Here is a 13,137-nt window from a genome sequence, read left to right as displayed (position 1 = left end):
TAGACCTATCTACTATAGAGAAGAACCATGCACAGTGTACCTTATTGTGCTGGAATTGTCAAATAGGTGATAGTCATCATTTACATATATTGTATATTGGGGGTGCTCCCATATGTATATCGTGTATCGTGTCGTATGTGTATACTTATTTGTGCTGCTATATACACGTCTGTACCGGTGGTCAATTAATGGGAGTCTATATATATATAATCTGAAGTTTGTCCTGATATGTGCAACCTGGGCTATCATTATATACACGTGACTCTCTTTACTTGCGTGAAGCTGTCGCTTTTATAGTGTGTTGGATCTCTTGAAAAGAAAGGACAAAACTAGGGCCTACTATGTGCTCTTTTCTAGCCTGTTTAGAGATGATTTAGATCAAAATGTCTGTTGCAGAATTTTTAAGGCAGTTGTTGAACCTGTTGTCCTATATAACTGTGAGGTATGGGGAATTGATTCAGTTCTACTCATGTATATGGATACTTTTACTCCTGAAATATTCCGAAAAACATTTGCAAACGTGTTCTGGGAATTTCTCAACAAATACACCTGGGCATGCAGGGCAGAGCTTGGTTTATCTCCCTTCTGTTTAAGGTAATTAAATCGATTATTCAATTTTACAAACATATTTTACAATATCCCAATATTGTTTTAAATCATGCTTTTAATGAATCAATAACTATGTCCAAATATAAAATTGGATGGTATTTATATAAATTCATTTGCCTCCTAGATAAATTTGACATTAAGAAAGTGATCTAATTTCTTCCATCATTATGAAGAACCTACAATCAAAGTTTACAGACATGTTCCACTTATCGTTTCAAGGTAAACCAAAAAAATAAATTCAAGAAACTAACTTGGAACATATAGAAAATTTAAGTCAGAAGTTAAACTTGAACCCTATCTAGAACACTGGAAGATTAAAGAAAAACGTACACACTTCACCAAGCTAAGGTTGAGTGATCCCAGGTGAAATATTTAACTGGGTAGAAGAACAAGGCCAATACTTTGTGTTGTTATCCTGGCTTATTATGTATCTGTTTAAATAGTTTATAGAATATTGTCACTATTCTATATAGAACGTTTGCGAAATAAAATCTTGTATCTTATGACGACCATGCTTGATAAAATCTTGTATCTTATGGCAACCATGCTTGATAATGATTCGTTTTGGGATTCGGTTTGCAATACTGCTGTGGCTGCTTCAGATTGTATGGTATGCCTCATCTGTCAGAATGGTCAGTCATGTGGTGATGCATATGTTAACACAGAAAGAAAATGATGCTTACCTAAAATGCACAATCAGCCTTTGAATAAAATAGGGTCCTGCCGTTGATTGAATCAGTTTCCTAGAGGGGTGTGGCGGCGGTGGGTCCAACAGGCGAATTGAGTCAGGGTCCTGGTGGAGTCTTGTAGAGGTGGGTCCAACAGGGGGATTGAGTCAGGGTCCTAGTGGAGTCTTGTAGAGGTGGGTCCACAGGGGGATTGAGTCAGGGTCCTGGTGGAGTCTTGTAGAGGTGGGTCCAACAGGGGGATTGAGTCAGGGTCCTGGTGGAGTCTTGTAGAGGTGGGTCCAACAGGGGGATTGAGTCAGGGTCCTGGTGGAGTCTTGTAGAGGTGGGTCGAACAGGGGGATTGAGTCAGGGTCCTGGTGGAGTCTTGTAGAGGTGGGTCCAGCCGGGGGATTGAGTCAGGGTCCTGGTGGAGTCTTGTAGAGGTGGGTCCATCAGGGGAATTGAGTCAGGGTTCTGGTGGAGTCTTGTAGAGGTGGATCCAGCAGGGGAATTGAGTCAGGGTCCTGGTGGAGTCTTGTAGAGGTGGGTCCAACAGGGGGATTGAGTCAGGGTCCTGGTGGAGTCTTGTAGAGGTGGGCCCAGCAGGGGGATTGAGTCAGGGTCCTGGTGGAGTCTTGTAGAGGTGGGTCCAACCGGGAGATTGAGTCAGGGTCCTGGTGGAGTCTTGTAGAGGTGGGTCCAGCAGGGGGGTTGAGTCAGGGTCCTGGTGGAGTCTTGTAGAGGTGGGTCGAACAGGGGGATTGAGTCAGGGTCCTGGTGGAGTCTTGTAGAGGTGGGTGGAACAGGGGGATTGAGTCAGGGTTCTAGTGGAGTCTTGTAGTGGTGGGTCCAGCCGGGGGATTGAGTCAGGGTCCTGGTGGAGTCTTGTAGAGGTGGGTCCAACAGGGGAATTGAGTCAGGGTTCTGGTGGAGTCTTGTAGAGGTGGGTCCAGCAGGGGAATTGAGTCAGGGTCCTGGTGGAGTCTTGTAGAGGTGGGTCCAACAGGGGGATTGAGTCAGGGTCCTGGTGGAGTCTTGTAGAGGTGGGCCCAGCAGGGGGATTGAGTCAGGGTCCTGGTGGAGTCTTGTAGAGGTGGGTCCAACAGAGGGATTGAGTCAGGGTCCTGGTGGAGTCTTGTAGAGGTGGGTCCAACAGGGGAATTGAGTCAGGGTCCTCTTGGAGTCTTGTAGAGGTGGGTCCAGCCGGGGGATTGAGTCTGATCCGAGAGCTGCATTAACGGGGATTGGAACGCTTGCACGTGGAGGTGACGACAACGTTGATATGAATTGGAGGCAACCGCAATGGTAGAAAGTCACAAGTGATGATTGACGACGTCTTGATGTCACCCAAATGTAGATAAATAACGCTTGCGTTGTGGACCCCAGACGAAGGCATAAAGTTCAGCACTAACATTTGGTTTGATCTTGAAATCTTGAGCTTGAGGTACCAGGGAGTACTCGGATTCTCTCATAATTTATATCGGCGCCAGATACCTTCACAGAGGACTGATCGTTAACTCGAGGTGCTGCGGATATCATCAAAGTGGCAGATCAGCCCAACCACTCTCTTTGATGACGGATGTCGTTACTCGGGATTCTGATGTCCATACAAGACTTCACCTTGGTCTCATCCAGGCTTGGGTGAACTCATTACGGTCGTGAACGTTGGGCATCCTAGTGCCTTTCCCTCCAACGTTACTGGATCGTCTCACTTGGTGGACATGCCGGGAGAACGTCATGGTTGGCATTCCACTTGTATTTCCAGCACCAAAACACCCCCTGTTCACAAATACTTCCAACTCGGGTTCGGGTGCTCTAATGGTGCAACCGTCTGTGGCAACCTTCACCTCTACTGTCTCCAGATACGAGCGATCTGACCTTCTAAGCATTCAGTGCATGGAAGAACCACTTATCCCTATCCACGATCCTTGTGCCCGAAACAACACCACAGTGATGGCTTACATCCAGAGACATGGACGAATACAGTCGACTGGAGCGGCACTACACGTTTGTGTGCCTTGCAGAATATAAACCTGCCACTTACTGGGGAAGCTCAACAACTTGGCGGACAGATAATATCGCAGGGAGGATGGTGGCGAAAGAGTGGTCTCTGACCGTCTCTCCATCCAGAGGTAATTCAATGGCGTGGGCCACACCTCGGCTAGACTTGTACGCCACACACCTCAACAAACTCCTAGTGTATGTCAGCAAAGTGCCGGATCCTCAAGCTCTTCAAATGGACATGTTGTCCATTGATTGAATGGGGTTCTTCACATACTCCCTTCCCTGGTCTCTCGCAGACAGAGTACTTCGGAAGATTCAGAAAATGGTCTGCACTATCATTCTCATAGCACCGCTATGGCTAGCCGGCCAATTACATCAGACTGTTTCTGTTACTCATTGACGAACCCCTCAGCATACCTGAATGCCGAGATCTCCTCCCTCATGTACGGCAGTCTACACGCCCTTCACCTTCACCTAGTCATCATCTAGAAGATGCTTCTGCTTCAGCGGAGGTTGCTCGTTCATGGAGACCATCCTCGCCCGTCATCTACGGCAACAGTTGGAACAAGTTCTGCCAATGGTACAGAGGACGAGAAGTAGATGGGGGACCTGCAACTATACTCATGATTTTGGATTTTCTTCTTCACATTCGCCTGGATGCTAAGTTCCACCACGACACCATTGAAGAATACTGTTCTGCTCCAACATCGGTTCTCGAGCACGGCGGACTATCTACCTGAGATCATCCAGTCCGTAACAGGCATATATGATCTCTCCTGCTGAATGACTTTAAAACCCGTACACATTTCCCAAGTGGAACCTCTCGGCTGGACATAGACAATACGTGATTCCTGTACTTGGCAAAGGTTTAGCAGTGCCAGATCGGCATATTTGCCCTTTTCAGGATTTCCGTTTCCTCTTAGAAGTGACAGAGCCACAGCGGAAAACCAATAAACGTCACTTTATTTGATATAAAACAACTTCTGATAAAAACATTATCAAAGCGACAATCGCAGGATGGCTAAACACTACAATCTCTGATAGTTACAGAGACGTACATACTGAAGATCTTTATAGTGTGATGACTGCCAAAATATAGGACATCAGGTCACTGAGGTAGTGTTCTTTAAATTATTAACAATGACATCAATTGTTTGATATTTCTTTGAGGGCTTCAATTTCTTGGTTTAACACTGTTAGCAGATGACACAGTTATTATACTATTGCTGTTTTGACAGGATGACAGGCAAAATGAAGTAAACTATTACCACAGCTTTCCAGTGTGTCAGGTCAGCATTCCTTGATATGAAGAGGTCAAACACACTTTGATGACATGCTAGAGTTGCCACCATTACTGGTGCAAATCCAAACTGTGTTCTAGTATTGATTTTTGAAGGTGACACAAGATGTTGTACTATAGACTTGTTACCACCCCGACAGGCAACGTGAAGTAAACTATCACCATTGTTATTCACCAGTGTCAGGTCAGCTTGCTCTGATACCAGGATGTCAAACGCACTTTAATGTCCAAACAAAGCTGCCACCATTACTGGTGTAAATCCAAACTGTGTTCTAGTATTGATATTGGAAGGTTACACAAAATGTTGTACTATAGCCTTGTTACCACCCCGACGGGCAACATGAAGTAAACTATTACCACCATTATCCACTAGTGTCAGGTCAGCTTGCTTTGACACTAGGAGGTCAAACACACTTTGATGTCCACAAAAAGCTGCCACCATTACTGGTGTAAATCCAATCCGCCCCCTTGTGTTGGTATTAGAGAAGACACAAGATGTTGTACTATAGCCTTGTTACCACCCTGACAGGCAACATAACTATTCCCATCGTTATCCACCAGTGTCAGGTCAGCTTGCTTTGACACTAGGAGGTCAAACACACTTTGATGCCCAAACAAAGCTGCCACCATTACTGGTGTATATCCATTCTGTCCCCTGGTATTGATCTTTGAAGGTGACACAAGATGTTGTACTATAGCCTTGTTACCACCCTGACAGGCAACATGAAGTAAACAATCACCACCGTTATCCACTATTGTCAGGTTAGCTTGCTTTGACACTAGGAGGTCAAACACACTTTGATGCCCAAACAAAGCTGCCACCATTACTGGTGTATATCCATTCTGACCCCTGGTATTGATATTTGAAGGTGACACAAGATGTTGTACTATAGCCTTGTTACCACCCCGACAGGGAACATGAAGTAAACTATTCCCATCGTTATCCACCAGTGTCAGGTCAGCTTGCTTTGATACTAGGAGGTCAAACACACTTTGATGTCCTTTACCAGCTGCAATCATTACTGGTGTAGATCCGTTCTTGCCCCCAGTATCGATATTAGAAGATGACACAAGATGTTGTACTATAGCATTGTTACCACCCCGACAGGCAACATGAAGTAAACAATCACCATCGTTATCCACTATTGTCAGGTAAGCTTCCTCTGATACCAGGATGTCAAACACACTTTGATGTCCCCATAAAGCTGCCACCATTACTGGTGTATATCCATTCTCGCCCCCAGTATTGATATCAGAAGATGACACAAGATGTTGTACTATTGCCTTGTTACCACCCTGACAGGCAACATGAAGTGAACTATCACCATTGCTATCCACTAGTGTCAGGTAAGCTTCCTCTGATACTAGGAGGTCAAACACACTTTGATGTCCCCCAAAAGCTGCCATCATTACTGGTGTAGATCCGTTCTTTTCCCTGGTATTGATATTTGAAGGTGACACAAGATGTTGTACTATAGCCTTGTTACCACCCTGACAGGCAACATGAAGTAAACTATCACCACCGTTATCCACTAGTGTCAGGTCAGCTTCCTCTGATACTAGGAGGTCAAACACACTTTGATGTCCCCAAAAAGCTGCCATCATTACTGGTGTAGATCCAATCTGTCCCCTGGTATTGACATTTGAAGGTGACACAAGATGTTGTACTATAGCCTTGTTACCACCCTGACAGGCAACATGAAGTAAACTATCACCATCGTTATCCACTAGTGTCAGGTCAGCTTGTTTTGACACTAGGAGGTCAAACACACTTTGATGTCCACAAAAAGCTGCCATCATTACTGGTGTAGATCCATTCTCGCCCCTCGTGTTGATATTTGAAGGTGACACAAGATGTTTTACTATAGCCTTGTTACCACCCCAACAGGCAAGATTCATTATATCATTTCCATTCTTGTCTTTGGTATTTTTGTTAGATATTGATTGCAACAGCTGATAACACTCATAAGATCCTGTGAGTACTGCAACCATGAGTGGCGTCCTCCCCGTATCATCAGTAGAGTTAAGTAAAACTTTCTTCACTTCATCCTTAGAGTATTCACTGTTGTGCTCTTTCAGTACTTTTAGTGTTTTCTTGTGTCCTTTAGTGCATGCTATGTGAATGATGTTTCTCTTTTCTGCATCAATGGTAAATACATCAGCACCATTTTCTATAAGATAAACAAGTGTTTCAGAACTCCCATGTTCAGCAGCCTGCAACATCCACAAGTTCATGGTTAAATCAATGTTTGGATTGTTACTCCTGGGGAAAAGCCACCTCAATACAGTCAGATTGTTGATGACCACACAACCTTCCATGGCTTCACTGATCTCTGTTTGAGTGAATTCTCCTCCAGTTTCATGTTCTATTTCTAGGACAAACTTTGCACTGTGTCCAAGAACAGCCCAATACAAAAGCAATTCCCCTTATCTCTCTTGTGAAACCAACATTCATCCATGGATCCATCATGTAGTTTTTCAAGCAATTGAAGAGCTACCTTTTCTTGTCGGAGAATGGGATGTGTCACTGATTTTGAAAACTGCCCATTCTTTATTGATTCTGCAAGTCGTGTAGTTAGGATATCATAATATACTTCGGAGAGGTAGATCAGGTGGAGATGATCATCGATTTTGCTTTCTTCCACTGGTTGTGGTTGCACTCGCTCATATATGAAGTTGTCACTGCAGTGAGTCAGCACAAATGTTGGACTGATCTCAAACAACGAACAAGCACAAGCGTCATAGATCGAAGAGTGAGCAAATCCAACAGCATCGCCACGTGTAAGGAATGTTCCTCTCAGACACTTTGCTGCTTCATACATTCCTTGACGTGATGCTGATGGCAGCAAATCCAAAACAGTACTGACCATGTGGTCCAGTTTCTTGTCTTTGCCGTTTGCTTCCAACTTAGCCAAATCTAAGTTATCATCACACAGTAGCATTAGGACCAATACAGCTGATCGATCAGTTTTCGATCTCAGTAAGTTTTTGAGCTCTAGCCTTAGATATAACAATGGTTCCTTGAAAAACTTATTTTTATTTTTGAAAATAGATGAAAAATCAAAACTGAGTTTACATGTGAGGGGAAATCCAAATATACTTGAATCTATGTGCCACAGTTCGAAGTCAGGTATATCTTCACAGTCTTCATCGGAATATTCTCTATGTATGTCCCTGTGGTGCTCAAATATAGCCTTCTTCTCTGCTTGAGTATATCTGCGTTTCTCTTGAGTTGTCAAATCCACCAGTGTTGGTCCCTTGAACAGGGAGAATCCTTCATACTGCAGCTGAGCCAGTCCATCATGGAAGTTGTATGACTTGGTTGTGAAGACAACACGAATCTTCTTTGTTGACTCTTGTCCTTTTTTAACTTGCTGTTTTCTTGGTGCGCCTTGCTTCTCAGCTCTCCTTTTGCAGTGTTTTAAGTGTCGAGCAAGCTTATTCAGAAATATTTTCAGCTGTGAAACATCTGTGGATAACCCAACAGTACCAAACATATCGTCTATGATCAGAAATACTCTAGGTGATGAACTCAAGAAGCTGTTCAAGTCAAACCGTTCAATTATGTCCACAAATGCAAGTTTGTAACCCCTTTTTCTATACTGTGAACCCAGCATGAGAGCTGCTGTTGTTTTGCCTTCTCCTGAAGCACCACAGATTGTGACATGGCCAAAATACTTCAGTTTTTGTTCTACAATCCTGAAGCTCTCGGTTGCAACAAAGATTTCTTCGGCATCATCTATTTGAAGGTCCAGGGTGGCTACAAATTAAAGCAGTCATAATTTTATGATATATTTATGAAATGATGTTAACAATGATAATGCTCTGTGCCTGAATTTGACATAGGCCCCACTCTCTGGTCCCTATTTCCTGTGTTTTCTCAAAAGATTCAACACATAGGAAGCTGAACTTTGGCTTGTATGTTTCTTTATATAATTTTTTTATTTGAAGTATATACGATATACGGCTTTTTAATTGGACGAGACAATTTAACGTTCAAATGTTTTTGTCACGAGACCGTGTTCTTGAAATGACTTAAACACTGACGGACTACTTCCCCATTTCTGGGGAAACCCCTGGGAATTCCCCAGCACGAATACGAACGGAAGCGTTCTCTCTGAACATTTAGACCCTTTAAATTTGAACTCAGCGTTTTAGTTTACATTGAGAAACGTCAGAGAGTTTAACTGCACGATCGTTCACAAATATCCTCGCAAGCTCCGACGTTCATACAGTTTGGCCCTCACTCTATGAAGGTCCATTCTCCAATGAACTCACACAAAGTGAAAGTCAATTCTTAAATGGCGACATCATATTTTCAACTTTATTGTCAGTTCTCAGTATATATTATGTTTATGCAGAAAATAGTTTGATATCGATACTGAGAGAAACTTTTGTACATATGCATGACCAGGGATTTGTGATTTCTTTACACCCGTCCAGATATTGACATGGTTTTTGTTACCTACCATCTCCAACTGTCCCTGCAGGAGTCGGTCCCGTATATATGTTCTGCGTCTTGACGAGAGTGATGGCTTTAGGGACATCGTCTATCAACAATATTAAATGAGACAAAGATATTCAACTGATCTGTATTTAAGAAATTATCTAAAATAAATAACATGGCAATATCCTGTGTAGCTCACCTTCTCACTTTTCATTAAAGCTAACACTGCTTCTAATTTTATAGCCTCAACAAACTCTTCCATTTTAAATGACATCTTGATTTCTGAGTAGGCCTTTCCTTATTTATTGAGATGAACATGAACATTTCAAAGAATGGTTTTAATAAAACAGTTTACCAAAAACTGTAAATTCCCAAACGTTAACAAATGTTTTTTTTAAAAATACCTTGTGTTGAATTTCATGTTTTGCATTGTATCGCTACTTCACTACCCCAATGGGGATTCCTTGATAGAATTGGCCCTCAGCACCTATGCTTGTTGTAAGAGGGGAAATAATGGATTGGGACTGATAGAGTACCCGGGTGTGGTTCATTGCTCATAACATCAATCACTGATTTGTCTGGGATCCACACTCGATTATTTACAGTCCGCCGTCATATCTGGAATATTGCGTTAAACAACAAACAAACAAAACAAACCTTTTGCAACGTAACTGTTGTGATATGTGCAATATCGCAACGAAGTGTATTAGGACAGCCCTGACAATTTCACTATCATACCATTTTGAATGAGGTCCTGTTGATATAGGGTTTGGGACTAATATACCAATCATAATATCAATTAGCATAGGCTTCAGCTTGTTGTGGAACGATTGTCGAAGCATATAGTGGCAATTTGTATGTATCTAAGGACATGCACCTACTTCAAAGACACATCAGTAATAGTTGTTACAGATACAAAGAAGTCGTGATTTGAAACTCCTATCAAAGACAAGAATGGCTGTTTATATCTTGAGTATGTATCTTACTCCAAAAGAGTACGTAAAATTCAGGATTGACTATGGAATGTTTTTGGATCATTGAGGTATGAATCGAAAAACCGATGTGCAAACTGTTTGAATCCGTGTAGAGAGTCACACAAGGAAGAGAATTTACAGATGTCAACTTCTTTATTGTGAGAAACACAACGTTCCGGAGTATATGCTTACTCCTTCATCAGATATACTCTGAAACATTGTGTTCCTCATAATAAAGAAGTTGACATCCAGAATAAATTCTCTTCCTTAATACCCCTTGTACCTTGGCAACAATAAATGTTTCAGGAAGTCATTGATGAGAAAACATATCAGTAGTTTGTTTTCATAATATGATTGTTTTCTACTTTTATATTGCATAAATATTTAAACTGAAATGTGACATATTCTCATTCCTGATTCTGACAATTTGTTTTACCTTTTGGGTTACCCACGTACACTTTATGACAGTATAGGTACTTACATCAATAGGTAGGTAAGCCACACAGTTACTTTACATCAATAGGTAGGTAAGCCACACAGTTACTTTACATCAATAGGTAGGTAAGCCACACAGTTAGTTTACATCAAAAGGTAGGTAAGCTACACAGTTACTTTACATCATTAGGTAGGTAAGCCACACAGTTACTTTACATCAATAGGTAGGTAAGCCACACAGTTATTGTACATCAATTGGTAGGTAAGCCACACAGTTACTTTACATCAATAGGTAGGTAAGCCACGCAGTTACTTTACATCAATAGGTAGGTAAGCCACACAGTTACTTTACATCAATAGGTAGGTAAGCCACACAGTTACTTTACATCAATAGGTAGGTAAGCCACACAGTTAGTTTACATCAAAAGGTAGGTAAGCTACACAGTTACTTTACATCATTAGGTAGGTAAGCCACACAGTTACTTTACATCAATAGGTAGGTAAGCCACACAGTTACTTTACATCAATAGGTAGGTAAGCCACACAGTTACTTTGCGTTATTTACAGTATTGACTTTAATTGCTAGAAGTAGAATGGGAATTACCGGAAACCTCAGCCAATCATATGTCTCCGTTTGTTGGAACCTCTTATAGTTATTGCAGCTAACATAATTTGATATGTTGTATATGTCTTTGTCTTTTAAATGGGCAATACATCAATTATAAACTTTACGTATGAGGTCAATACCTGTTTTTATGTATCTGAATAAAAGCAATATCGATCTCAGATTTCGTCCTCAGTCAATATTGCTTTTTCCAGGTTCATTAGAAAAAGTGTCGTCCATGATATTGGCGTCCGTGTTGGATTTATGAATAGACGTATTTAGTCTCTTGTAACAAATAAATACAAATACGAACACGAAGAATGATTACTAACAGTGGCTAGTTAGGTTAGGTTATATTTTGCTTCAGAATTCAGTTATGAATGGAATGGAGCCAGGTATCTCTGCCTTGGAAGCGATGCCCCGATAGGGGATATGCTTTATCGTTGGATTCAGGTGTTTGGGTCATGTCATGTTTTAAAATTAGTTCTGGATTGAATTAGGCCATGAAATGTCAACATACCTGAGTTGGCCCTAACCGGAATACCTTTTGAAACGATGAGCTCTTCAAGGTCATCCTCCTCCGGCGTCAATGACACACTTGTGAGTTCACTTGAACTGGCCATCTCAGTTTTAGTTCTTTACCTAACTATGTCGTGCAGCGATGTCACTTTCAGGTCCATCTAAACAAATAAGAAACTTTCGATGTAACATATAAATGCAACTTAAGAAAGTGTTAGTGAAAACACTTGGGATGATTTCGTCTGCTTGGGACTTATCTAGATCTGTTCAGAGGCTGATTTCTGGTCCAAAGTCTGCAATGAATGCCAGCAATAAATTCCAAATTGGAATTAAGAAGTTCCTAATTCAAGTTGTTATAGTTTTAATTTCATTTATGTCTTTGTAGTGGTGTCTTTATTTCACTGATAATAGGACCAATCAAAGTCAGAGGCTTTGATACCCCTGAATTCAAGAAACTATGAACTTTACAAATCCCAAATTTCAACAAAAAAAACATTACTTCTATTATATCATAGCCATAAATCCTGTATTTTGGCTCTCACCACACTATAAAATCTTCAGTTTTCCAACAGAAGTCCACTTCACTGTCAACTATCCGTAATAAGTTATGCAAGTAATAGTATCTTGTTGTTAAGGCCCCTTGCGCATGCGCAAGGCAGGAAAACCTCACTTCTTTCCTGTGTGTGCTAGTTTCAACATCTATTTTTTTCAGAGTTGTCATATCATAACATTTTTTTGTATCTGCCGTTAATGTATTCTAGTAAGAACCAGATAGTATTATCCTCTGAAACAGCTGAGGAGTATTTTTATTTTAGATTACTTTTTATCACGTAGTTGCTAGGTGGTAACATGTTGTGGGTCAAGATGATGTCTCCTTTGTCAGTTCGAAGAAGTGTGGAGGAGGCACTGACTATGCAGGGTGGAACAACCCAAGACCTACCCGAGACGGGCGCCATCAAGAAGGTGCAGACATCTTCCCTGCTGATCAACAGCCCGCTAAACGGGAAGCAAGTATCTTGAAGCAGAGAGACACCCTGGCTCGAACGCCAAGCCGAGATCGTGTCTGCCGCTCAGAGGGGAGAGAGGAGCAGGGACGGGTGTTTCGGATCGTGAGGATCGGATCCGTCTAATCCACGACACGTACTTCCGACAGGAGTGATCACCAGACCATACAGAATCACCGACGGCTCGGATATTGGTTGGTTGGCAACCGGGCCGTGATAGACATGGTGCTCACGACTGGGATGGATTTCATTGATGGTGGGAGTGTCGAATAGTCGGCAACCGTATGATCATCGCGGGATAGCTTTGTCACAAGCAGAGCCGTGATAGATACCATCCCTCCACTGGTGTGGATTTCACTGACAAGGAATAATGGTCACTTCCGTCAAATAGTTTCCTTACAGCCGGTGTTGATTTCACTGTAACAGTCGGAACTGTCGGATGTGCACGAGATATCTCATTTACAGCTGGTGTGGATTTCACTGCTGGTGTGGTAGGCATCAGTCGGTTCCGCACGGGACAGTTTACTCTCAGTGTGGATTTCAACTCATATGGATGCAGGGTAGCATTTGCTA

The 13,137-nt window shown here is 42.1% G+C and overlaps 1 pseudogene; it reads right to left on the bottom strand.

The window, feature by feature from the left end:
* Positions 1-4,501: 4,501 nt before the first annotated feature.
* On the bottom strand, positions 4,502-11,664 carry LOC139480306 (uncharacterized; annotated as a pseudogene).
* Between the last annotated feature and the right edge of the window lie 1,473 nt (positions 11,665-13,137).

Source organism: Haliotis cracherodii, unplaced genomic scaffold (genome assembly GCF_022045235.1).
Source record: "Haliotis cracherodii isolate W230 unplaced genomic scaffold, xgHalCrac1.p SCAF_4, whole genome shotgun sequence".
Lineage (NCBI taxonomy): Eukaryota > Metazoa > Mollusca > Gastropoda > Lepetellida > Haliotidae > Haliotis > Haliotis cracherodii.
The sequence above is the reverse complement of the archived record's forward strand: the minus strand, read 5'-3'. Positions and strand labels throughout refer to the sequence as shown.